At 39.3% G+C, this 26,767-nt stretch overlaps 1 protein-coding gene across 3 annotated transcripts in view; it reads right to left on the bottom strand.

The window, feature by feature from the left end:
• Positions 1–26,767, bottom strand: part of PTPRR (protein tyrosine phosphatase receptor type R) — a 381,027-nt gene that overhangs the window by 353,551 nt on the left and 709 nt on the right. The gene's annotated exons all lie outside the window — the stretch shown is intronic.

Here is a 26,767-nt window from a genome sequence, read left to right as displayed (position 1 = left end):
TTTTTACCACAGCCTCTCCTTCCTAGAATACGGGGCAACTTCAGGTGTGAGGGGAGTCGCATGAGGAAGCAGGAGTCACATGCCTCCCAGGGCTTAGCTGTGTTTACTTTCTCCCTTGGGATGACTGTCTCTCGAGGACCTCAGGGTCTCTCTTCCTCTAGGCCAGCTTCCTTAAGAGATCTGTCCCCTAGTCTATGAGACAAGTGTGCACATGTATGATCTCCAAACATTTTGTTAATGGGCTCGTGGACTTCATGCACAGGAAGGAATATAACTGATCATCTCTCCCCGTGCCACTGGACAATCTAAGACAGTAAGAAGTGTCTAGAATATCACTTGCCCGAAGGTCAGTTGACTCAGCACACAGATAATCTCTGAGAGGCAGGTTTGCTTCATTTCACAGTCTCAACTCTGTCTTATGTGCCATAGTTTGCTGACCCCTGGTCTGTAAGTGTTATGAATGTTTGTGCCATCCCCCCGACCCTAAATTCATACGTTGAAGCCATAACCCCCCAATGTGACTATTTGGAGACAGGGCCTGTGAGGAGGTGATAAAGATTAAATGAGGTCATTAAGGATAGGGACCTAGTCCAATAGGGCTGGTGCCCTTATAAGAAGAGGAAGAGGCACTAGCAACCTCTCTCTCTCCACCGTGTGAGGACACAGAGAGAAGGTGGTGGTCTGCAACCCAAGGAGAGAGCTCTTACCAGACACCAACCCTGCTGGCACCTTGATCTTATATTTCCAGTCTCCAGAACTGTGAGTAAATAAATTTCTGTTGTTTAAACCACCTAATCTACGGTATTTTGTTATGGCAGCCCAAACAGACTAGGACAGTAGGATAAAACAGGATATGGAGACTCTTTCATATGGAATTCAAGGCTGTCCGCAGCTGACTACTGCCCAACTTTGATGTCTTTTTTATGCAAAATGTACTGTCCTGCTTATTTTTCTAACTGCCCGACTCTCTCCCCACTCCAACTTTTATTCATGTTTTAAGATCCCATTCTACTGTTACACTCTCTGAGAGAGAGATGGCTGTCATGGGTTGAACTGTGTTGCCCCCAAAGATATGTTCAAGTCCTAACTCTCTGGCACCTGTGAACATGACCTTATTTAGAAACAGTCGTTGCAGACTTAATCAAGTTAAAATAAGGTCATACTGGATTAGGGAGGACCATGATCCAATGACTGGTGCCTTATAGGAAGAGGAAAATTTGGACATGACACACAGGGAGAATGCCATGTGACGATGCAGGCACATACTGGAGTTATGCTGCCACAAACCAAGGAACACCGAGAACTAGCAGCAACCGCCGGAAGCTAGGAGAGAGGCATGGGACAGACTCTCCTAAATCCCCGAGGAAGAACAAGGCAGACACCCTGATTTCAGACTTCCAGCCTCCAGAACAGTGAGAGAATAAATTTCTATTGTTTTAAGCCATCCAGTTCGTGATACTTTTTTTTTTTTATGGCAGCCCTAGAAATCTAATACAATGACTGTCCTTACCCTTTCTCTAATCTCAACAAAATTAACTGCTTCCTGTACTCGTCCAATAGGGCCTTGTGATTCCTTCACTCTTAGAATAAATATTTATTGAGGGACACAGTGTACACCAAGCTCTCTGCTAGATGTTGAGAGTACAACAGAGACCAAGATGCTGATTTCATGAAATCTAGTGGAAGAGACAGGGAAAAAAAAATCCAGAAAACAGACAAAAATAAATGCACATTCAATAAAGGTTAAGAACAAAACAGAAATGGAGTTTAAAGTGGAGAACTTTGGGCGACCAAGCACTTTCTAAGGAGGTGACATTTAAGCCAGGGGATATCATTTCTCGGTAGAGAAAAGAGCAAGCAGCAGAGTTTTGAGCCAGAAAAGCATTTAGCTCCTTGTGAGAAAGGACAGAGACCAGACTGGGAGGGGCAGTGCTATAAGACTGGAGAGATTGGCAACGGCCTTCCCTGCAAGGCTTTATTAATGTTTTTGATTACTCTGGTTGCTATGAATTGGATGGGGATGGAAAGGACGTGTGAGGAGCAGACAGCAAGCAGGCTGTGGGTGGTCCAGGAGTGATACCAGTGTCTTAGACTAGGATAATGCCAACAGAGGGATGCGGATAGATTCCACATAAACGCTGGAGTAGAAGCAGCAGGGGTTGCTGGTGGAGCAGTACATACCATTGTCACAACAACGCCTAACATTTAGCTTGTCACTTATATTTCTCGCTTTCCTTATAGACTTCAGGGTCTGGATGACAGGTATTGTCAGAATTATCTTTCAGTTTCTAACACTTGGCATAAAACTCAGTAATCATGTGTTGAAATTAAAAAAAATTCTCTGACTTTGCATCATGTAGACACAGTTTATGTCTAAGATCTAGGTAAGCCAGATGCACAACCATAAAATTCAGGTGATCCAGTTTACTATGGGTTTGTAATAGTTGTATTCTGAGATAATTGTTTCCAGGTCCTAAATGGATGACTCTTAAAATCACAAACTATAGCAAATCACTTGAAATGAGACTGCTTTATTTGGGGGAAAGAGACAGAGGCCAAGTGGGTCTGAAATCACTGTAAATTTCAGTCATCTCTTAAGTCCTTTTCATTTTCCAGGAGCAATGGTTTGTATTATGGGGACTTTAATTCAACTTCTTTTTGGGTGGTCCCTTCTGGAGGGGGTTCCTCATGGTTAGCTCGTCATGTTGGTACCACCTCCTCGTTAAAGCAGGGTATGTGTTGAAGGGTCAATGTTAATAGAATCTGCAGCAAGATCATAGCTGGACAGCACAAAACCACATTAATTGACCAACATCTCTTTCCCCTTACTAGGTGTGCAGATCTTCTCTAACAACCAAGAATGGTCAAGACCATGGTGCTATAGCTCTTTCATACATTCTATGCATGTGGCATTAAACAGTCTCTAGGTTTGGGCTGTGATTCCTTTTAAACTAAAAACAAGCCCTTAAGTCTTAAAATGTGGGCTATATGAACAACTGAGTACAGAGGTGAACTGCTAAGATGTCTTTTCCTGGGTTTGTTTCATCTGGGGCAGAAGTCACAGCAGGCAGCTCCCAGGCCAGATCCAGCCTGCTGCCATGGTTGTTTTTTTTTCCAAAAAAACTCGAATAATCAGAATAGAATATTTTTAAATTACAAAATTGCATCTAAAAGATAGTCTGGATTTTGTGTTTCTTTTGAAAATAAAGAATGGAATCTCTAACAACGTGGGTCATGTATGTGTCCTGGTTGAGAGCTGAGTAGAAACCTCTCCTTCTGTCTGGGCTGTGCTGCCCATTCACTGCAGGCCCACTTCACTCATTTATAGCTCTTGATTGCGATCTGTGTGCTTTTTCTTTTTTTAAGTTAATTTTTATTGGAGTATAATTGCTTTACAATGTTGTGTTAGTTTCTGCTGTACAGCAAAGTGAATCAGTTATATGTATACATATACCCCCTCTTTTTTAGATTTCCTTCCCATTTAGGTCACCACAGAGCATTGAGTAGAGTTCCCTGTGCTATACAGTGGGTTCTCATTATCTACAGTAGGTTCTCATTATCTATTTTATACATAGTAGTGTATATATGTCAATCCCAATCTCCCAATTCATCCCACCCTCTCTCCCCCTTGGTATCCATAAGTTTGCTCTCTACATCTGTGTCTCTATTTCTGCTATGAAAATAAGTTCTTCTGTACCATTTTCCTAAATTCTACATGTAAGTGATATTATTCGATATTTGTTTTCCTCTTTCGCACTTACTTCACTCTGTATGACAGTCTCTAGGTCCAACCATGCCTCTGCAACTGGCACTATTTTGTTCCTTTTCATGGCTGAGTAATATTCCATTATATATATGTACCACATCTTCTTTACCCATTCCTCTGTTTTTTTTTTTTTTCCCCGACTTATTTATTTATTTATTTTTTAAACATCTTTATTGAAGTATAATTGCTTTACAATGGTGTGCTAGCTTCTGCTTTACAACAAAGTGAATCAGTTACACATATACATATGTTGCCATATCTCTTCCCTCTTGCATCTCCCTCCCTCCCACCCTCCCTATCCCACCCCTCTAGGTGGTCACAAAGCACCGAGCTGATCTCCCTGTGCTATGCGGCTGCTTCCCACTAGTTATCTATTTTACATTTGGTAGTGTATATATGTCCATGACACTCTCTCACCCTGTCACATCTCACCCCTCCCCCTCCCCATATCCTCAAGTCCATTCTCTAGTAGGTCTGTGTCTTTATTCCCATCTTGCCACTAGGTTCTTCATGACCTCTTTTTTTTTTTTTTTTTCCCCTTAGATTCCATATATATGTGTTAGCATACTGTATTTGTTTTTCTCTTTCTGACTTACTTCACTCTGTATGACAGACTCTAACTCCATCCACCTCATTACAAACACCTCCATTTCATTTCTTTTTATGGCTGAGTAATATTCCATTGTATATATGTGCCACATCTTCTTTATCCATTCATCCGATGATGGACACCTAGGTTGCTTCCATGTCCTGGCTATTGTAAACAGAGCTGCAATGAATATTTTGGTACATGACTCTTTCTGAATTATGGTTTTCTCAGGGTATATGCCCAGTAGTGGGATTGCTGGGTCATATGGTAGTTCTATTTTTAGTTTTTTAAGGAACCTCCATACTGTTCTCCATAGTGGCTGTATCAATTTACATTCCCACCAACAGTGCAAGAGTGTTCCCTTTTCTCCACACCCTCTCCAGCATTTATTGTTTCTAGATTTTTTGATGATGGCCATTCTGACCGGTGTGAGATGATACCTCATTGTAGTTTTGATTTGCATTTCTCTAATGATTAATGATGTTGAGCATTCTTTCATGTGTCTGTTGGCAATCTGTATCTCTTCTTTGGAGAAATGTCTATTTAGGTCTTCTGCCCATTTTTGGATTGGGTTGTTTGTTTTTTTGTTATTGAGCTGCATGAGCTGCTTGTAAATCTTGGAGATTAATCCTTTGTCCGTTGCTTCATTTGCAAATATTTTCTCCCATTCTGAGGGTTGTCTTTTGGTCTTGTTTATGGTTTCCTTTGCTGTGCAAAAGCTTTTAAGTTTCATTAGGTCCCATTTGTTTATTTGTGTTTTTATTTCCATTTCTCTAGGACCTGGGTCAAAAAGGATCTTGCTGTGACTTATGTCATACAGTGTTCTGCCTATGTTTTCCTCTAAGAGTTTGATAGTGTCTGGCCTTACACTTAGGTCTTTAATCCATTTTGAGTTTATTTTTGTGTATGGTGTCAGGGAGTGTTCTAATTTCATACTTTTACATGTACCTGTCCAATTTTCCCAGCACCACTTATTGAAGAGGCTGTCTTTTCTCCACTGTATATGCTTGCCTCCTTTATCAAAGATAAGGTGACCATATGTGCGTGGGCTTATCTCTGGGCTTTCTATCCTGTTCCATTGATCTATATTTCTGTTTTTGTGCCAGTACCAAACTGTCTTGATTACTGTAGCTTTGTAATATAGTCTGAAGTCAGGGAGCCTGATTCCTCCAGCTCCATTTTTCGTTCTCAAGATTGCTTTGGCTATTCGGGGTCTTTTGTGTTTCCATACAAATTGTGAAATTTTTTGTTCTAGTTCTGTGAAAAATGCCAGTGGTAGTTTGATAGGGATTGCATTGAATCTGTAGATTGCTTTGGGTAGCAGAGTCATTTTCACAATGTTGATTCTTCCAATCCAAGAACATGGTATATCTCTCCATCTATTTGTATCATCTTTAATTTCTTTCATCAGTGTCCTATAATTTTCTGCATACAGGTCTTTTGTCTCCTTAGGTAGGTTTATTCCTAGGTATTTTATTATTTTTGTTGCAATGGTAAACGGGAGTGTTTTCTTAATTTCACTTTCAGATTTTTCATCATTAGTATACAGGAATGCAAGAGATTTCTGTGCATTAATTTTGTATCCTGCTACTTTACCAAATTCATTGATTAGCTCTAGTAGTTTTCTGGTAGCATCTTTTGGATTCTCTATGTATAGTATCATGTCATCTGCAAACAGTGACAGCTTTACTTCTTCTTTTCCGATTTGGATTCCTTTTATTTCTTTTTCGTCTCTGATTGCTGTGGCTAACACTTCCAAAACTACGTTGAATAATAGTGGTGAGAGTGGGCAACCTTGTCTTGTTCCTGATCTTAGTGGAAATGGTTTCAGTTTTTCACCATTGAGGACAATGTTGGCTGTGGGTTTGTCATATACGGCCTTTATTATGTTGAGGAAAGTTCCCTCTATGCCTACTTTCTGCAGGACTTTTATCATAAATGGGTGTTGAATTTTGTCGAAGGCTTTCTCTGCATCTCTTGAGATGATCATATGGTTTTTCTCCTTCAATTTGTTAATATGATGTATCACGTTGATTGATTTGCGTATATTGAAGAATCCTTGCATTCCTGGAATAAACCCCACTTGATCATGGTGTATGATCCTTTTAATGTGCTGTTGGATTCTGTTTGCTAGTATTTTGTTGAGGATTTTTGCATCTATGTTCATCAGTGATATTGGCCTGTAGTTTTCTTTCTTTGTGACATCTTTGCCTGGTTTTGGTATCAGGGTGATGGTGGCCTCGTAGAATGAGTTGGGGAGTGTTCCTCCCTCTGCAATATTTTGGAAGAGTTTGAGAAGGATAGGTGTTAGCTCTTCTCTAAATGTTTGATAGAATTTGCCTGTGAAGCCATCTGGTCCTGGGCTTTTGTGTGTTGGAAGATTTTTAATCACAGTTTCAATTTCAGTGCTTGTGATTGGTCTGTTCATATTTTCTATTTCTTCCTGGTTCAGTCTCGGCAGGTTGTGCATTTCTAAGAATCTGTCCATTTCTTCCAGGTTGTCCATTTTATTAGCATAGAGTTGCTTGTAGTAATCTCTTATGATCGTTTGTATTTCTGCAGTGTCAGTGGTTACTTCTCCTTTTTCATTTCTAATTCTATTGATTTGAGTCTTCTCCTTTTTTCTCTTGATGAGTCTGGCTAATGGTTTATCAATTTTGTTTATCTTCTCAAAGAACCAGCTTTTAGTTTCATTGATTTTTGCTATTGTTTCCTTCATTTCTTTTTCATTTATTTCTGATCTGATCTTTATGATTTCTTTCCTTCTGCTAGCTTTGGGGTTTTTTTGTTCTTCTTTCTCTAATTGCTTTAGGTGCAAGGTTAGGTTGTTTATTCGAGATGTTTCCTGTTTCTTGATGTAGGCTTGTATTGCTATAAACTTCCCTCTTAGAACTGCTTTTGCTGCATCCCATAGGTTTTGGATCGTCGTGTCTCCATTGTCATTTGTTTCTAGGTATTTTTTGATTTCCCCTTTGATTTCTTCAGTGATCACTTCGTTATTAAGTAGTGTATTGTGTAGCCTCCATGTGTTTGTATTTTTTACAGATCTTTTCCTGTAATTGATATCTAGTCTCATAGCGTTGTGGTCGGAAAAGATACTTGATACGATTTCAATTTTTTTAAATTTACCAAGGCTTGATTTGTGACCCAAGATATGATCTATCCTGGAGAATGTTCCATGAGCACTTGAGAAAAATGTGTATTCTGTTGTTTTTGGGTGGAATGTCCTATAAATATCAATTAAGTCCATCTTGTTTAATGTATCATTTAAAGCTTGTGTTTCCTTATTTATTTTCATTTTGGATGATCTGTCCATTGGTGAAAGTGGGGTGTTAAAGTCCCCTACTATGATTGTGTTACTGTCGATTTCCCCTTTTATGGCTGTTAGTATTTGCCTTATGTATTGAGGTGCTCCTATGTTGGGTGCATAAATATTTACAATTGTTACACCTTCCTCTTGGATCGATCCCTTGATCATTATATAGTGTCCGTCTTTGTCTCTTGTAATTGTCTTTATTTTAAAGTCTATTTTGTCTGATATGAGAATTGCTACTCCTGCTTTCTTTTGATTTCCATTTGCATGGAATATCTTTTTCCATCCCCTCACTTTCAGTCTGTATGTGTCTCTAGGTCTGAAGTGGGTCTCTTGTAGACAGCATATATATGGGTCTTGTTTTTGTATCCATTCAGCCAGTCTGTGTCTTTTGGTGGGAGCATTTAATCCATTTACATTTAAGGTAATTATCGATATGTATGTTCCTATTCCCATTTTCTTAAATGTTTTGGGTTTGTTATTGTAGGTGTTTTCCTTCTCTTGTGTTTCTTGCCTAGAGAAGTTCCTTTAGCATTTGTTGTAAAGCTGGTTTGGTGGTGCTGAACTCTCTCAGCTTTTGCTTGTCTGTAAAGGTTTTAATTTCTCCATCAAATCTGAATGAGATCCTTGCTGGGTAGAGTAATCTTGGTTGTAGGTTTTTCTCCTTCATCACTTGAAGTATATCCTGCCACTCCCTTCTGGCTTGCAGCGTTTCTGCTGAAAGATCAGCTGTTAACCTTATGGGGATGCCCTTGTGTGTTATCTGTTGTTTTTCCCTTGCTGCTTTTAATATGTTTTCTTTATATTTAATTTTTGATAGTTTGATTAATATGTGTCTTGGTGTGTTTCTCCTTGGATTTATCCTGTATGGGACTCTCTGTGCTTCCAGGACTTGATTAACTATTTCCTTTCCCATATTAGGGAAGTTTTCAACTATAATCTCTTCAAATATTTTCTCAGTCCCTTTCTTTTTCTCTTCTTCTTCTGGGACCCCTATAATTCGAATGTTGGTGCGTTTAATGTTGTCCCAGAGGTCTCTGAGACTGTCCTCAGTTCTTTTCATTCTTTTTTCTTTATTCTGCTCTGCAGTAGTTATTTCCACCATTTTATCTTCCAGGTCACTTATCCGTTCTTCTGCCTCAGTTATTCTGCTATTGATCCCATCTAGAGTATTTTTAATTTCATTTATTGTGCTTGTCATCGTTTCTTGGTTCCTCTTTAGTTCTTCTACGTCCTTGTTAAATGTTTCTTGCATTTTGTCTATTCTATTTCCAAGACTTTGGATCATCCTTACTATCATTATTCTGAATTCTTTTTCAGGTAGACTACCTATTTCCTCTTCATTTGTTAGGTCTGGTGTGTTTTGACCCTGCTCCTTCATCTGCTGTGTGTTTTTCTGTCTTCTCATTTTGCTTATCTTACTGTGTTTGGGGTCTCCTTTTCACAGGCTGCAGGTTCGTAGTTCCCTTTGTTTTTGGTATCTGTCCCCAGTGGCTAAGGTTGGTTCAGTGGGTTGTGTAGGTTTCCTGGTGGAGGGAACTAGTGCCTGTGTTCTGGTGGATGAGGCTGGATGTTGTCTTTCTGGTGGGTTCGTCCACGTCTGGTGGTGTGTTTTGGGGTGTCTGTGGCCTTATTATGATTTTAGGCAGCCTCTCTGTTAATGGATGGGGCTGTGTTCCTCTCTTGCTAGTTGTTTGGCATAGGGTGTCCAGCACTGTAGCTTGCTGGTCGTTGAGTGAAGCTGGGTCTTGATGTTGAGATGGAGATCTGTGAGAGATTTCCGCCGTTTGGTATTACGTGGAGCTGGGAGATCTCTTGTGGACCAGTGTCCTGAAGTTGGCTCTCCCACCTCAGAGGCACAGCCCTGATGCCTGGCTGGAGCACCAAGAGCCTTTCATCCACACGGCCAAGTACGTGGGGATTTTCTTGCCTTTTGGGAGGTCTGACGTCTTCTGCCAGCGTTCAGTGGGTGTTCTGTAGGAGCAGTTCCACGTGTAGATGTATTTCTCATGTATTTGTTTGTCGCTGAGCGCGGCGATCCGCGGCTGCCTCTCGTGGAGCTGTTTCTTGAGGTCGCCGTTCTGTGGCTGCCGCCGCATCGGGGCAGCTCGCGGGGCGGGGCGGGGGCCGTGGCCACCCGGCGGTGCGGCCCGAGCCGTGCAAGTTTGCAGGCCGGAGTACGTGTGCGAGTGAGTGTGAGTGTGTGCCCTATCCATTCCTCTGTTGATAGACATTTAGGTTGCTTCCAAGTCCTGGCTATTGTAAATAGTGCTGCAGTGAACATTGGGGTGCATGTATCTTTTTGAATTATGGTTTTTTCTGGGTATATGCCCAGGAGTGGGATTGCTGGGTCATATGGTAGTTCTATTTTTAGTTTTTTAAGGAACCTCCATACTGTTCTCCATAGTGTTGTGCCATACACTAACAGCGAAAGATCAGAAAGAGAAATTAAGGAAACAGTCCTATTTACCATTGCTTCAAAAAGAATAAAATACCTAGGAATAAACCTACCTAAGGAGGCAAAAGACCTGTACTCAGAAAACTGTAAGATACTGATGAAAGAAATCAAAGATGACACAAACAGATGGAGAGATATACCATACCCTTGGACTGGAAGAATCAATATTGTGAAAATGATTACACTACCCAAAGCAATCTACAGATTCAATGTAATCCCTATCAAATTACCTATGGTATTTTTCACAGAATTAGAACAAAAAATTTTACAATTTGTATGGAAACACAAAAGACCCTGAATAGCCAAAGCAATCTTGAGAAAGAAAAACAAAGCTGGAGTAATCAGGCTCCCTGACTTCAGACTATACTACAAAGCTACAGTAATCAAGACAGTATGGTACTGGCACAAAAAGAGAAATATAGATCAATGGAACAGGATAGAAAGCCCAGAGATAAACCCATGCACATATGGTCACCTAATTTACGACAAAGGAGGCAAGAATATACAATGGAGAAAAGACAGCCTCTTCAATAAGTGGTGCTGGGAAAACTGGACAGCTACATGTAAAAGAATGAAATTAGAACACTCCCTGACACCATACACAAAAATAAACTCAAAATGGATTAAAGACCTAAATGTAAGGCCAGACACTATAAAGCTCTTAGAGGAAAACATGGGACTTGTGTGCTTTTGTGTTTGTAATGCTTGCTTCTAGGGTCAGTGCAACCATCAGGCACATCGAAGCCTTGGTAAGAAGTGTAGGGCACCCCCCGGGTCACAGGTGAAAGACAGGGGAGGGCACCACAAAAAGCCTAAGCCAGAACACAGGACATTAAGGTTCAACGCTTCCCGAAGAGCACACTTCTTATTATTCCTGCTTGTTTCAAGGTGAAAAGCTGGGATTTACCTCCCCCTAGAGATGCCACTTATGAAGCCTAGTCCCCTGCAGCCGTCCTGCCAGCAACTGTTTTTAAACTCATCTTCTAGCTTCTTGCTGACAATATGCTCAGAAAGGCAAAAAGATTTCCTTAACACATCTCACAATACAATTTCAAGCACAGCATTCAGAAGCATTAGAAAAGAAGTGTTTAGTCACTTTCTATAGACTCTGGAGTTTTATTTATTTGTTTAATTGTTTTTTGAATAGGTAAAATAGTCACATGAGTCAGCATATCAAGACAAGAATTTGGATGAGAAAATTTCCCATGGGCACCCTTCTAAAATGAAACTTTCAGATCCTTCCTTGACAAGATAGCTAAATAAATTCTACACGGGGTAATTTGGGAAAATGTATTCCAGGGTCAACAGATAAGCAGGTTCATTTTATAACAAAGGATTAGCACCCTTCAATTCAACTGAAATCTCCCAAGGAATTCAAAATGGTTTACAGATTAGCTCTCCTTTCCACAGCATCTAAACTAAATGATCTCTCGTTTAAGTGGTTTCAAAGTGAAATTTAAGAATTGCCATGACTACTTCATGAAGGCTTTATTTTTATAAGGCTAAAAATGGTATAAAAATGATTCTGGTAATATTTTTAAATCTCAATAGAGGATAGCAAATGCCCACTTCTCTCCTTTCCCATCTTTTCTCATACTTTCCCAGTGTGGAAAGAAAAAGCAAACAGATGAGCTGACAGACACAGTCAGGCAGAAAGAGAGTGACAGTGAGCAAAAGATGATTACAGAGAGAAAGACAGAGCCAGGGGCATGGGAGGAGGGTCAGGAGGAAGGGTACAAGAGGGAGGGAGAAAGATGTCACCAGGGAAAATCCAGGGTCAAGGAGAAACAGGAAGTGCAAGCCACCCAACGCCCATCCTCCTATGTCTGGGTTATGAGAGCAGGCTACTAGTTCTCTGGGTTGCCAAGTCTCAATGCAATTCTAGTAGGGTTAGGCAGGGTGATTACATGGATAAATTTAGAGCATTAAATACCCCTAATCCTCCCCACAAATTCCGTAGCTAGAACTATTAATGAGGAACTGAATTAACTAATTTTAGTTTTACTCCTACTCCCTCCTGATTAAGACTCGATCTGGGCCAATTTAGATGAGTTACTTAAAGCCAGATGTAAAGGCATTCTAGCTTGGGAGTTGTCCCGCATGGGGTAGATATATCAGACCTGGCTTTCATGGAAAAGTTCAATTTATCCAGATAATCTTTCTCCAGTGATACAGGAGGACCAGTCTTTGGTCAAGGATAAACATGTAGTAGCTGGATTTTCTAGCTTGGATCTCCACATGGGTAATGCTTGAAACTAGTAAAGCCCAAACGATAGGTTCTATTCTGTTATACTCCATGGAGAAAACTGTGCACAGTCTACATACTGATCACTCAGCGTGTGTGATCATACACACGATGTGACATCTCTGATGGTCCCAGACATGTCACAGCGAGCCAGCTCACATGTTGAGCGCTCCTCTAGGCCATGTGTGGCACTGGGTCTTTCCCATGTTAACCAAGCACAGACAGCACCACCTCCAGAGCACCAAGTCACGGTGAGGGTTGATGGCTGATGGAGCAGCAATTCGCGTTGTGAATCAAGGAACAGAGTGGGTAGCATTCACCCTCTGGAAGAGAAGCTCCTGTGCAAGGAAGCTGTTTCAAGCTGAGCATCAGAAAGGAGAGGATGATTGACAAACAGGAAAATAAGCAGAAAGCATCCCAATTATTCGCAAACTATATATAAGGTCACAAGCCCTTCTCCCAAACCTTGGGGCCAAAATGTTTTAGAATTCAGAATTGTATGTATTTCAGAAATGTACTAAAGTGTGTATATTATATAACCTCCCACCAAGGTCTGAAGTGGGACTCAGAAATCAAATGCACCAGTATTTTTGCAGCAAAATACGTGAATATTTACACTAAGTGGGATAAATAAACAACCCAAGTAGCCTCTGTCAGGTTAGGTCTGGTTTTACCCTCAAATAAGTTATGGAAAAGGCCTTCAGTTTTTTGAGCTTTTAGAGTTTTGAAAATGGATATAAAAGATTGTGGGCCTGTATGCTTTCCTTCAACATAAATCACTAGTTTGGGGATAAAGATGCTACAGATTCTACCACTGGTGCTTTTATTGCTACTCCATTTCCATGCTTTGCTTCCAAAACTACACTGCCACTCTGAGAGAACCCCTGGTTGTACTACACATTAACGCCCTGAGGCCACAAATTTATTCATTCAATTAGCATAGATGACTGATTTACTGAACACCTACTATGGGCCCACCTGACACTAGGAACACACTAGGAATAGTGACTCAGCTATTCTATTAAGTGATTCTCTGGAGCCAAAAATCACATATTCTTAAATTCTAGACTTCCCAGTTTACAAACGCTATTGAAAAAAAAAGGAAATACTTGGCTTTATACCTTCTACTCTAAGGATTTTGATGGTAGAATCTATTTTTAAATTTTTATTTTTGAATCATCTAAGAAAACACCACTGCTGATCGAGTTTATGTGAAATTTATCTTGAGCAGCAAGTAATACTAAAATGTCTGTTCTTGAATTATCTGGGATTTTAAAAATTCATTTAATTATTTTTATTGAGAGATAGGCTCTCTCCTTGCCACTCATTTCCTCTCTAGGAAAAAATTTTATAAAACAACGAAGCGCTAATCCAAATAATCCAGTATTTACTGATTATCCAAACAAATGAAAAATATAGCAAAAGATTTATTATGCCACATAAGTTAAAACTTAGTTTAATTAATTTGAAAAATTACTATTTTATGAGGCACAGATTTAATTTGACACACTGGAACCAATGATTGCTATTTAAGAATCTGTTTTAATGTTTTGTTTTTATTCCAATGCAATGCTTCCAATATTCCATCTTTGTAGAGTGGCTGTAGTTTACCTTTAAGTATTAAAGTGGTCATCCAAAGGATTTTTAGCAGTCTTCCAGATTTGGAATTCTTCTGGTTTGATAAACACAAGCCAGAGAATAATTTGAATAGGAAATTTGAAAGAGGGACCATAACACAAGATCATGTCAAAACAGAAAAATAACACTAGTGATATAATTTGGCACTAAAGTAAAGGATATGAAAACCATGGATCTGGACTTATGGAAAATCAATCCAATATTTTTAGTTTCGTGCCAATACCACGTCTGGAACAAAGCTTTTAGCCATGTTGGAGTATGATTTACACCTTCATAATTTTCTGTGTCTTATGCCAGCAACCTATAGGAAAATCTAACCCATGAGTTACAAGCAGACAATCTAGGCCTTCCATTTGATATGAGCAAATTCTATGAATAAAAGTGTTGCTAATTTTTACATTTCTTACAAATCCTATTGACCCAGGGAATGAATATTAGTGCAAAGCTTTAAGCCAGTCGCCAAAGCATGTATAAGATTATAACAATTTGACGTGCTTTACACTGTAGAGAAATAAGTCAAAAATGATGCACACTAGGACAGAATTTTGTCACCATATGAAATATTAAAACTGAATACAATTAAACTCTACCAACCATATATAGCTGGATAGAAGACTCCTGGGATGTCAGGGGCACGCATTTGTTGGTCAGCACACTTACTACAATTCATATAACAGGTTCATTGGATATTTAACTATATAGGGAAGTTAAGCTCCCACAGGAAGCATGTCATAATTGAAAATTCACGGTCCCTAGAAAGAGCTAAAAACCTTAGTTTTGCTCTATCACCAACGACTGAATATACAATATTTATTAAAATAGCACCTTACTGGGCTTCCCTGGTAGCGCAGCGGTTAAGAATCCGCCTGCCAATGCAGGGGACAGGGGTTCGAGCCCTAGTCCGGGAAGATCCCACATGCCATGGAGCAACTAAGCCCGTGCGCCACAACTACTGATCCTGCGCTCTAGAGCCCACAAGCCACGACTACTGAGCCGGTGTGCCACATCTATTGAAGCCTGCGTGCCTAGAGCCCGTGCTCTGCAACAAGAGAAGCCACCACAATGAGGAGCCCGCGCACCACAACAAAGAGTAGCCCCCACTCGCCGCAACTAGAGAAAGCCCATGTGCAGCAACGAAGACCCAACACAGCCAAAAGTAAAAATCAATAAATTTATTTAAAAAAACAACAACAACAAAAAAAACAGCACCTTACTTTTAAGAGATAGTTCTGCTTAAATCAGATTATCCTCATATCTCAAGCTGTATTTCAGGTATATTTTTCCAAATGTTAGAACATCTTTTAAATTGTTTACTCAAAAATTCCATCTGCTTAGATATCGTTGTTCATTCAATATTTTTATTATTGCTAGTCATACTAGCACAATGCTTGTCAATGATGACTTTTATGTTCTGTCAACTGACAGCTTTGTTAAATATAATCATATAATGCACTTGAGATATTTCATAAAATATGTACTGAAATAATTCCTTGCTGAAGAACCTGGTCAGTCCTGTATCCTTGTGTCCCACCTATAGGACATACAGTCAAAATATTGTAGGTTCTATTCTTTGTAATTTTCAAAACTGGTCATCTTATAGACAGATAAGATTTTATATAAAAAAACATAATGATAAAATATGTAGTTCCCTACTTCAGAATGAGGAAACTAAAAACAACTAGCTAGAATTCAATTCTTAAAGCTTTTAAGCCTCATATCCCAATTTTGTAGCAGATCATTAGGAGAGAAAGCAATATAAATCCAATTTTGCTTATCTTGTTTCAGTCCTTGAACAAACTGGGCCCTTCTTGGAAGAAAAACCTGCTCAGAAGTATGATCAGAGGTCACTTGACTCTTGGGGTCCTGTTTCTTATTCCTGAGCTTAGTGGTATCCTTGGATATAGACCAAAGTGGCCCAGGTAATTTTCTTACCAGAGTCATTTCTTTCTAACTTATCACTGCTGAAATTTGTACATGTTTGGGAAGTGAACAAAAGAAATAAAGATTGAACCTCTAATTCTAGTTCAATAAAATACATTGTAAGAATTAGCCAAATAATTCAAGCAAAAATGTGGTTTCATTTTTGCATGAGTCAGCAACCAAAGAGCCAGAGTGGAAAACAGAATTCAGTCTTTCAAGTTTGAAGTTCAACACTGCTACAAATTCCAGCACTATATCCCAACACTCTGCCTGACGTTTATTACAGGGCTGAAGGAGAGATATTCTTCTTTGTGTATTTCACATCTTCTAGCCTCCTTTCTGACAATTCCAACCTAACACTTAAAAGCATAGACTGCTTTTTGTGCACCCAATATGCTGTCTGAACTTCTTTTCCTTGAGCAGTATTGACATCCAGTGGAGATACAGAATAATTACAGGTGTGTCAAAATCCCCAAGGACTATAGCCTCGAACAGATATGTGGTTTGAGATAGATATCACACAATGTAGCAACAAAAATTCATTTTCCCCATGCACACAACTAAAGTAGAATGAAAGGAACAATAGCTTAAAAAGTAGAAAAGGTGGAGGAGAAAACTTTTGTGACCTGGACGCTTAGGAAAAGAGTTCTTGGCTGTGAGAGCAAATTGAACATCAAACTTAAAACCTTTCTCTATGCAAAAGACACCATTAAAAGAATAAAAAGACAAACTGTAAGTTGAGTCCACCCCGCTCTGGAGGAGCAGCCGTGTGGCTGACAGGGTCTTGGTGCTTCTGCCAGGTGTCAGGCCTGTGCCTCTGAGGTGGGAGAGCCGAGTTCAGGACTTTGGACCACCAGAGACCTCCTGGCCCCATGTAATATCAATCGGCGAGAGCTCTCCCAGAGATCTCCATCTCAATGCTAAGACCCAGCTCCACTCAACCACCAGCAAGCTACAGTGCAGGACACCCTATGCCAAACAACTAGCAAGACAGCAACACAACCCCACCCATTAGCAGCGAGGCTGCCTAAAATCATAATAAGGTCACAGACACCCCAAAACACACCACCGGAAGCGGTCCTGCCCACCAGAAAGACAAGATCCAGTCTCATCCACCAGAACACAGGCCCCAGTCCCCTCCACCAGGAAGCCTACACAACCCACTGAACCAACCTCATCCATTGGGGGCAGACAACAAAAACAACGGGAACTACAAACATGCAGCCTGCGAGAAGGAGAACCCAAACACAGTAAGTTAAGCAAAATGAGAAGACAGAGACACACACAGCAGATGCAGGAGCAAGGCAAAAACTCACCTGAACTAACAAATGAAGAGGAAATAGGCAGTCTACCTGAAAAAGAATTCAGAGTAATGATAGTAAAGGTGATCCAAAATCTTTGGAAATAGAATGGAGAAAATACAAGAAACATTTAACAAGGACCTAGAAGAACTAAAGAGCAAACAAACAATGATGAACAACACAATAAATGAAATTAAAAATTCTCTAGAAGGAATCAATAGCAGAATAACTGAGGCAGAAGAACGGAAAAGTGCCCTGGAAGATAAAATAGGGGAAATAACTACCGCAGAGCAGAATAAAGAAAAAAGAATGAAAAGAAATGAGGACAGTATCAGAGACCTCTGGGACAACATTAAACGCACCAACATTCGAATTATAGGGATCGCAGAAGAAGAGAAAGGGACTCAGAAAATATTTGAAGAGATTGTAGTTGAAAACTTCCCTAATATGGGAAAGGAAATAGTCAATCAAGTCCAGGAAGGGCAGAGAGTCCCATACAGGGTAAATCCAAGGAGAAACACGCCAAGACACATATTAATCAAACTATCAAAAATTAAATACAAAGAATAAATATTAAAAGCAGCAAGGGGAAAATGACAAATAACATGCACGGAAATTCCCATAAGGTTAACAGCTGATCTTTCAGCAGAAACTCTGCAAGCCAGAAGGGAGTGGCAAGACATATTTAAAGTGATGAAAGGGAAAAACCTACGACCAAGATTACTCTACCCAGCAAGGATCTCATTCAGATTCGACGGAGAAATTAAAACCTTTGCAGACAAGCAAAAGCCAAGAGAATTCAGCACCACCAAACCAGCTTTACAACAAATGCTAAAGGAACTTCTCTAGGCAGGAAACACAAGAGAAGGAAAAGACCTACGATAACAAACCCAAAACAATTATGAAAATGGTAACAGGAACATACATATTGATTATTACCTTAAATGTAAATGGATTAAATGCTCCCACCAAAAGACATAGACAGGCTGAATGGATACAAAAACAAGACCCATATATATGCTGTCTACAAGAGACTCACTTCAGACCTAGGGACACATACAGACTGAAAGTGAGGGGATGGAAAAAGATATTCCATGCAAATGGAAATCAAAAGAAAGCTGGAGTAGCAATTCTCAAATCAGACAAAATAGACTTTAAAATAAAGACTATTACAAGAGACAAAGAAGGACACTACGTAATGATCAAGGGATGAATCCAAGAAGAAGACAAAACAATTGTAAATATTTATGCACCCAACATAGGAGCACCTCAAAACATAAGGCAAATGCTAACAGCCATAAAAGGAGAAATCGACAGTAACACAATCATAGTAGGGGACTTTAACACCCCACTTTCAACAATGGAGAGATGATCCAGAATGAAAATAAATAAGGAAACACAAGCTTTAAATGATACATTAAACGAGATGGACTTAATTGATATTTATAGGACATTCCATCCAAAAACAACAGAATACACTTTATTCTCAAGTGCTCATGGAACATTCTCCAGGATAGATCATATTTTGGGTCACAAATCAAGCCTTGGTAAATTTAAGAAAATTGAAATAGTATCAAGTATCTTTTCCAACCACAATGCTGTGAGACTAGATATCAATTACAGGAAAAAATCTGTAAAAAATACAAACACATGGAGGCTAAACAATACACTACTAAATAACCAAGAGATCACTGAAGAAATCAAAGAGGAAATCAAAAAATACCTAGAAAGAAATGACAATGAAAACACGACGACCCAAAACCTATGGGATGCAGCAAAAGCAGTTCTAAGAGGGAAGTTTATAGCAATACAATCCTACCTCAAGAAACAAGAAAAATCTGAAATAAACAACCTAACCTTACACCTAAAGCATTAGAGAAAGAAGAACAAAAAAACCCCACAAAGTTAGCAGAAGGAAAGAAATCATAAAGATCAGATCAGAAATAAATGAATGGTGGTGTGAAGAATTGGGAGATTGGGATTGACATGTATACACTGATGTGTATAAAATGGATGACTAATAAGAACCTGCTGTATAAAAAAATTAAATTAAATTAAAAAATTGAAAAAGAAAAACCATGTGAAATTCCTGGAAATCTGCTATGTCCTGGTATAGGTTATCAGTCATAATTCTACTTAAAATGTTTCACATAACATAAAAAACCTAATTCCCTTGTCAACTGTATTGTAATCAGAAAAAAGAAAAAAAGAAAGAAAGAAATGAAAAAGAAATGAAGGAAACAATAGCAAAGATCAATAAAACTAAAAGCTGGTTCTTTGAGAAAATAAACAAAATTGATAAACCATTAGCCAGACTCATCAAGAAAAAAAGGGAGAAGACTCAAATCAATAGAATTAGAAATGAAAAAGGAGAAGTAACAACTGACACTGCAGAAATACAAACGATCATGAGAGATTACTACAAGCAACTATATGCCAATAAAATGCACAACCACGAAGAAATGGAAAAATTCTTAGAAAAGCACAACCTTCCAAGACTGAACCAGGAAGAAACAGAAAATATAAACAGACCAATCACAAGCACTGAAATTGAGACTGTGATTAAAAATCTCCCAACAAACAGAAGCCCAGAACCAGATGGCTTCACAGGCAAATTCTATCAAACATTTAGAGAAGAGCTAACACCTATCCTTCTCAAACTCTTCCAAAATATAGCAGAGGGAGGAACACTCCCAAACTCATTCTACGAGGCCACCATCACCCTGATACCAAAACCAGACAAAGATGTCACAAAGAAAGAAAACTACAGGCCAATATCACTGATGAACATAGATGCAAAAATCCTCAACAAAATACTAGCAAACAGAATCCAACAGCACATTAAAAGGATCATACACCATGATCAAGTGGGGTTTATCCCAGGAATGCAAGGGTTCTTCAGTATACGCAAATCAATCAATGTGATAAACCATATTAACAAACTGAAGGAGAAAAACCATATGATCATCTCAATAGATGCAGAGAAAGCTTTCGACAAAATTCAACACCCATTTATGATAAAAACCCTGCAGAAAGTAGGCATAGAGGGAACTTACCTCAACATAATAAAGGCCATATATGACAAACCCACAGCCAACATTGTTCTCAATGGTGAAAAACTGAAACCATTTCCTATAAGATCAGGAAGAAGACAAGGTTGTCCACTCTCACCATTATTATTCAACATAGTTTTGGAAGTTTTAGCCATAGCAATCAGAGAAGAAAAAGAAATAAAAGGAATCCAAATCGGAAAAGAAGTAAAGCTGTCACTGTTTGCAGATGACATGATACTTTACATAGAGAATCCTAAAGATGCCACCAGAAAACTACTAGAACTAATCAATGAATCTGGTAAAGCAGCAGGATACAAAAGTAGTGCACAGAAATCTCTTGCATTCCTATAAACTAATGATGAAAAATCTGAAAGAGAAATTAAGGAAACACTCCCATTTACCATTGCAACAAAAAGAATAAAATACCTAGGAATAAACCTACCTAAGGAGACAAAAGACCTGTATGCAGAAAACTATAAGACACTGATGAAAGAAATTAAAGATGATACAAATAGATGGAGAGATATACCATGTTCTTGGATTGGAAGAATCAACATTGTGAAAATGACTCTGCTACCCAAAGCAATCTACAGATTCAGTGCAATCCCTATCAAACTACCAATGGCATTTTTCACAGAACTAGAACAAAAAATTTCACAATTTGTATGGAAACACAAAAGACCCCGAATAGCCAAAGCAATCTTGAGAAAGAAAAACGGAGCTGGAGGAATCAGGCTCCCAGACTTCAGACTATGCTACAAAGCTACAGTAATCAAGACAGTATGGTAACTGGCACAAAAACAGAAATATAGATCAATGGAACAGGACAGAAAGCCCAGAGATAAACCCACACACAAGTGATCACCTTATCTTTGATAAAGGAGGCAAGAATATACAATGGAGAAAAGGCAGCCTCTTCAATAAGTGGTGCTGGGAAAACTGGACAGCTACATGTAAAAGAATGAAATTAGAACACTCTCTAACACCATACACAAAAATTAACTCAAAATGGATTAAAGACCTAAATGTAAGGCCAGACACTATCAAACTCTTAGAGGAAAACATAGGCAGAATACTCTATGACATAAATCACAGCAAGATCCTTTTTGACCCAGGTCCTAGAGAAATGGAAATAAAAACAAAAATAAACAAATGGGACCTAATGAAACTTAAAAGCTTTTGCACAGCAAAGGAAACCATAAACAAGACCAAAAGACAACCCTCAGAATGGGAGAAAATATTTGCAAATGAAGCAACTGACAAAGGATTAATCTCCAAGATTTACAAGCAGCTCATGCAGCTCAATATCAAAAAAACAAACAACCCAATCCAAACATGGGCAGAAGACCTAAATAGACATTTCTCCAAAGAAGATATACAGATTGCCAGCAAACACATGAAAGGATGCTCAACATCACTCATCTTTAGAGAAATGCAAATCAAAACTACAATGAGGGGGCTTCCCTGGTGGCGCAGTGGTTGAGAATCTGCCTGCCGATGCAGGGGACACGGGTTCGAGCCCTGGTTTGGGAAGATTCCACATGCCGCAGAGCAGCTGGGCCCGTGAGCCACAACTACTGAGCCTGCGCATCTGGAGCCTGTGCTCCGCAACAAGGGAGGCCACGATAGTGAGAGGCCCATGCACCGTGATGAAGAGTGGCCCCCGCTTGCCACAACTGGAGAAAACCCTCGCACAGAAACGAAGACCCAACACAACCAAAAAATAAATAAATAAATAATAATTAAAAAAAAAAAAACTACAATGAGGTATCACCTCACACAAGTCAGAATGGCCATCATCAAAAAATCTACAAACAATAAATGCTGGAGAGGGTGTGGAGAAAAGGGAACCCTCTTGCACTGTTGGTGGGAATGTAAATTGATACAGTCACTATGGAGAACATTATGGAGATTCCTTAAAAAACTAAAAATAGAACTACCATATGACCCAGCAATTCCACTACTGGGCATATACCCTGAGAAAACCATAATTCAAAAAGAGTCATGTACCACAATGTTCATTGTAGCTCTATTTACAATAGCCAGGACATGGAATCAACCTAAGTGTCCATTGACAGATGAATGGACAAAGAAGATGTGGCACATATATGCAATGGAATATTACTCAGCCATAAAAAGAAACGAAATTGAGTTATTTGTAGTGAGGTGGATGGACTTAGAGTCTGTCATGCAGAGTGAAGTAAGTCAGAAAAAGAAAAATAAATACCGTATGCTAACACATATATATGGAATCTAAAAAAAAAAAAAGGTTCTGAAGAACCTAGGGGCAGGACAGGAATAAAGACGCAGACGTAGAGAATGGACTTGAAGACGCGGGGAGGGGGAAGGGTAAGCTGGGACGAAGTGAGACAGTGGCATGGACATATATACACTATCAAATGTAAAATAGATAGCTAGTGGGAAGCAGCCGCATAGCACAGGGAGATCAGCTCGGTGCTTTGTGACCACCTAGAGGGGTGGGATAGGGAGGGTGGAAGGGAGACGCAAGAGGGAGGAGATATGGGGATATATGTATATGTATAGCTGATTCACTTTGCTATAAAGCAGAAGCTAACACACCATTGTAAAGCTATTATACTCCAATAAAGATGTTTAAAAAAAAAGACAAACTGTAGATTGGGAGAAAATATTTGCAAATCACATATTTGACCAAAAAAAAATTGTGTCCAGAGTATATAAAGAACTCTCAGAACTCAGTAGTACACGTCTGCTTCCACACAAGATCAAGAAACAGGGCTTGGACTTCCCTTCCTGGCTAAAACAACCAAAACAGAATGGACAAAATATATGACACAATGGTTTTTAAGATACTGGACATCCAGCAATAATGGACAGTGATCCCAAGAGAAAGGAAACACGTGAGCCCTATGATTTCCTAGCCTACTGCCTTGGGAAAGTTTCCATTCCACAGTGCAGGGAAGGAAAACCCAGGCAGAATCCAGTGAAATTCCTGAGTTGAGGAGGGGCTGAGAGTCTGGGGAGGTAAAGGCAGCTAGATTTCACAAGACAGGATCAAAAACAGAGTCTGTCTTATTCTTATTCTTCATTGTATTCCCAGCCACTCACTTGAGGACTGGCATATACTAAGCACTCAAAAGATACTGGGTGGATTAATGGATGGATGGATGGATGGATGGATGGATGGATGGATGGATGGATGGATGGATGGATGGATGGATGAAGAGATCAATAAATAAGTGCTAAGGAAAATAGTCCCCAAGCAAAAGCAAATTTTGAAGTCAACATTTATGAATGAAATGAAGGAAGCATTCCTCCCCGCTTCGAAAGACCAGGTGATGTATACTAACTACAGAAGTCCTAATCTGATCTCCATTGGCCTGAGACTTGTAATTGTGTGTATTCCGTCGCTACCCATCACATGCTGCATATGCACTCTGTTCATGTATCTTTAAAGTTCAGTGTAAAGTAGAATTTAAGTCAGGCATTGTGGAATAAAAATATGCACTGATGCTGGAAGGCTTATTTCTCAAGTCCAAGAGGTGCTGTGGTTCAATGTTCTGTTTACGTTTCTTACAAGTCTCAGAGGTTGTCTCCACTGATCCAGGACGAAGCTAGACAGCAATATCTTAGCCCAGTAAAGCACATTCTGTTGCAAGCTTCCTTGACCCTTATCTTAATACTTCTACCCCGACACATTAGCTTTCCTAAAATTCTCTGAAAAGATATGCTTCATTTAAATGGCACCAATGCTAGAAACTTAATACCAAAACTTTCCAGTCATCTCTCAAAGAGGTTATCATATTAAGGCTTTGGAAAGTCCAAAGTGATCTAATAATTTCATTCTACTTTCTTCTGGGCACATTTCCATATCACTTAAGCTTGGGCAACTGACACTTCTGTTCACCATCTTATGCAGACAGTCTACCTCCATGATGCTAGATGTCTAAAATTAATTCTAGTCTGTTCTGAAAGTGGGTGTGGGGGAAGTATGTTTGCAGCATATTATACACAGCAGTTGGGACTTATGTTTTATATTCATGTTTTTTCAGTATCTTACAAAGATATATGCCTTTAAATAAAATTTGGGGATTAACAGAAAATAGTGGAGTGGATCAAAGCTCCTGAGAACTCTTTCCCTTTTTTTCATTAAAATACCTGTAGAATCATCCAAAGGAGAGAAGCCACCTCATCAACCGCCAAAGCAAATGGAATTGAGCACATCCCTATTTGTGATCAAGTGAGGCAATACTGGCCCCCCCAAACTGACCTACAAATATTGTCTCAAGAAGGATTTCTATCAGAAGCCATATGGCCCCATCCTAGTCTTCGCTAACATGAGCTTCATAACAAGTATGAGATAGGATTTTTTTTGTCTGCCCAACTTCCCCTTCTGTCTAAATTGCCCAGTACATCATTTACTAGCTCCCTATAGTCTTAGGGATTTAAGACTCAACCCTCATCCCTCCAATCCAAAGCCACTTACTTCGCTTTCCATCCCAGGGTTTTACACCAAGTCTTTGCCTCTCTTTCTTCACACTGCTGCCTTGTTTGGATTTTCTCCTTGGATCTTGACCCTGGCTTCATCACTCCATGTTGCTTTTCAGATTTTTTTCTCCTCAATCTTTAACCCACAGGTCAATCTTCACCCACTTCTATGTTGCTCCTGGAACCACAGCCTAAGTCCAGCATCCTGGATACAGGAAATTATGAGTAATGCAACCACACTAAGAAAATACCCCACAACAAGAGAAAAAGAAACGTGCAGAAGAAGTCTCAAAGGAAATGCTTGAGTTAGGACTATTAGCCATTATCAACAAGATGAAAAGAAGAATGGCGAAGACAGACTAGATTGAATTCTAGAACTATACTGCTGACAGCAGTGGCAGTAAAAAGTATAGACCTTCCTGTGAGAATCACATTCATGAAACAACAGATAGATTCTAGGAACATATGCGGGATACATAACGACAAACAATAATGTAAGAGAAGATGACAGATGTGGAAAGTAGAACAGCAATCTAACTAAAAATTAACATGTATTTCTGAATGTAGAATCAACACATCAGGACAGATAATTAAGGATATAACTGAAGAAACATTTTCAGCATTAAAAAAAAGCAAAACTAAACTAAAATTGGATATTGAAAAGGCTTACTATTTTCTAATCAACATCAATAGCAGTAAAGTAACCAAAATCTGGTAAAATCTTTAAATTTCAATAAAAATGAAAGAATTTTCCAAACTTCCAAGTATAAAAATAAAATTGCATTAAAAGAAGCCAAAATCAGGAAATTCTCAGACTTCTCTGCTATAACACCCAATGCCAGAAGATAATCAAGATAATGGGGTGATGACTTCACAGCCCTGACAAGAGTTTCTGCAGGAATACTTTATAGACCAAGCTGCCACTCATTCATATGTGAAGGTAATAGACAGATGCTCTTTGCTCTGCACACTTGAGTACCTTGCCTTCAGGAATCACTGTGGGTATTATCCACAACACCCAGGCCCTGAATGAGAGGACAAAATGATCATCAAATTAGCTTCAGGGATAAGCAAATGAGAGAAATGGGACAGGAATTTGCTTAAGGGAGAGAGATGATGCTAATAAGTCAACAAAATTAAATCTCATTACCAAATTAGGACACCCAAACGAAATGAGAATGCCAAACCCTTATATGAAACTGCTGAAGAGCAATGAAAGGGAGAAGAAAAAAATGGTTAAAATTCCCTATAAGTTAAAGTAAAAAATTATTTGATTTGATTAAGTACATTTAGGTTCATTATTTTAGTATTGATAGAATTTATGGAATGTCAGCAATATCATGAGCACCACTAAAAATTTGGCATTTATCTCTTATATTATACCTAAATATTCATTTTTAATCCTTGCATTAATTCAACAAGCATATACTGACATTTAACTGTGCCAGACTGTGCTCTAGGTTTCAGGGCACACTTGAGCCTTTATCTCTCCTCCTGACTCCAGACATAAATAGGGGTACTCATGTGTTGGGTCAAGGTCAAGCACATCATTACTTCCTAGGTTAGTTAGGTGATGCTTTTGGTGAGATGAGCCAAGATGGTCATGTTTCCTGTGTCTATGTGTTTTTAAACTGAATCTTTCTTTGAAATGTCTATTGAAACCAAAATCCATTGATAGGTAAAATGGGACTGGGACTGACTTCAATGTAGGAGGAAACCTTTGGCCTGGGAAGGACCAGCAGGACCAGAGTAGAGTCACAAAGCATGAGGCAGAAGGCCTTGGTGAGCCACTCTAAGCTTAAGGGAGAAAGGTCCTTTCACTTGGATTCTTGAACTAAGGTTGGTGTTTCCTTGCTTCTTCTCACACCAGAAGATAAGTCATCTCACCTACATAAGGTGAGTCTAGGGAAAAAAGGCCAAGGAGGCCACATGCCTATTTTGTGTCTAGGCCACTTAGCCCTCTTTCAAAAAGCACATTGTGGTTCCTTATGATCCAGTCAAGAGGGCCAGGTATTTT

This window comes from Eubalaena glacialis, chromosome 11 (assembly GCF_028564815.1).
Source record: "Eubalaena glacialis isolate mEubGla1 chromosome 11, mEubGla1.1.hap2.+ XY, whole genome shotgun sequence".
Lineage (NCBI taxonomy): Eukaryota > Metazoa > Chordata > Mammalia > Artiodactyla > Balaenidae > Eubalaena > Eubalaena glacialis.
Note: the sequence above shows the minus strand (reverse complement) of the source record. Positions and strands in the feature narration are given on the sequence as shown.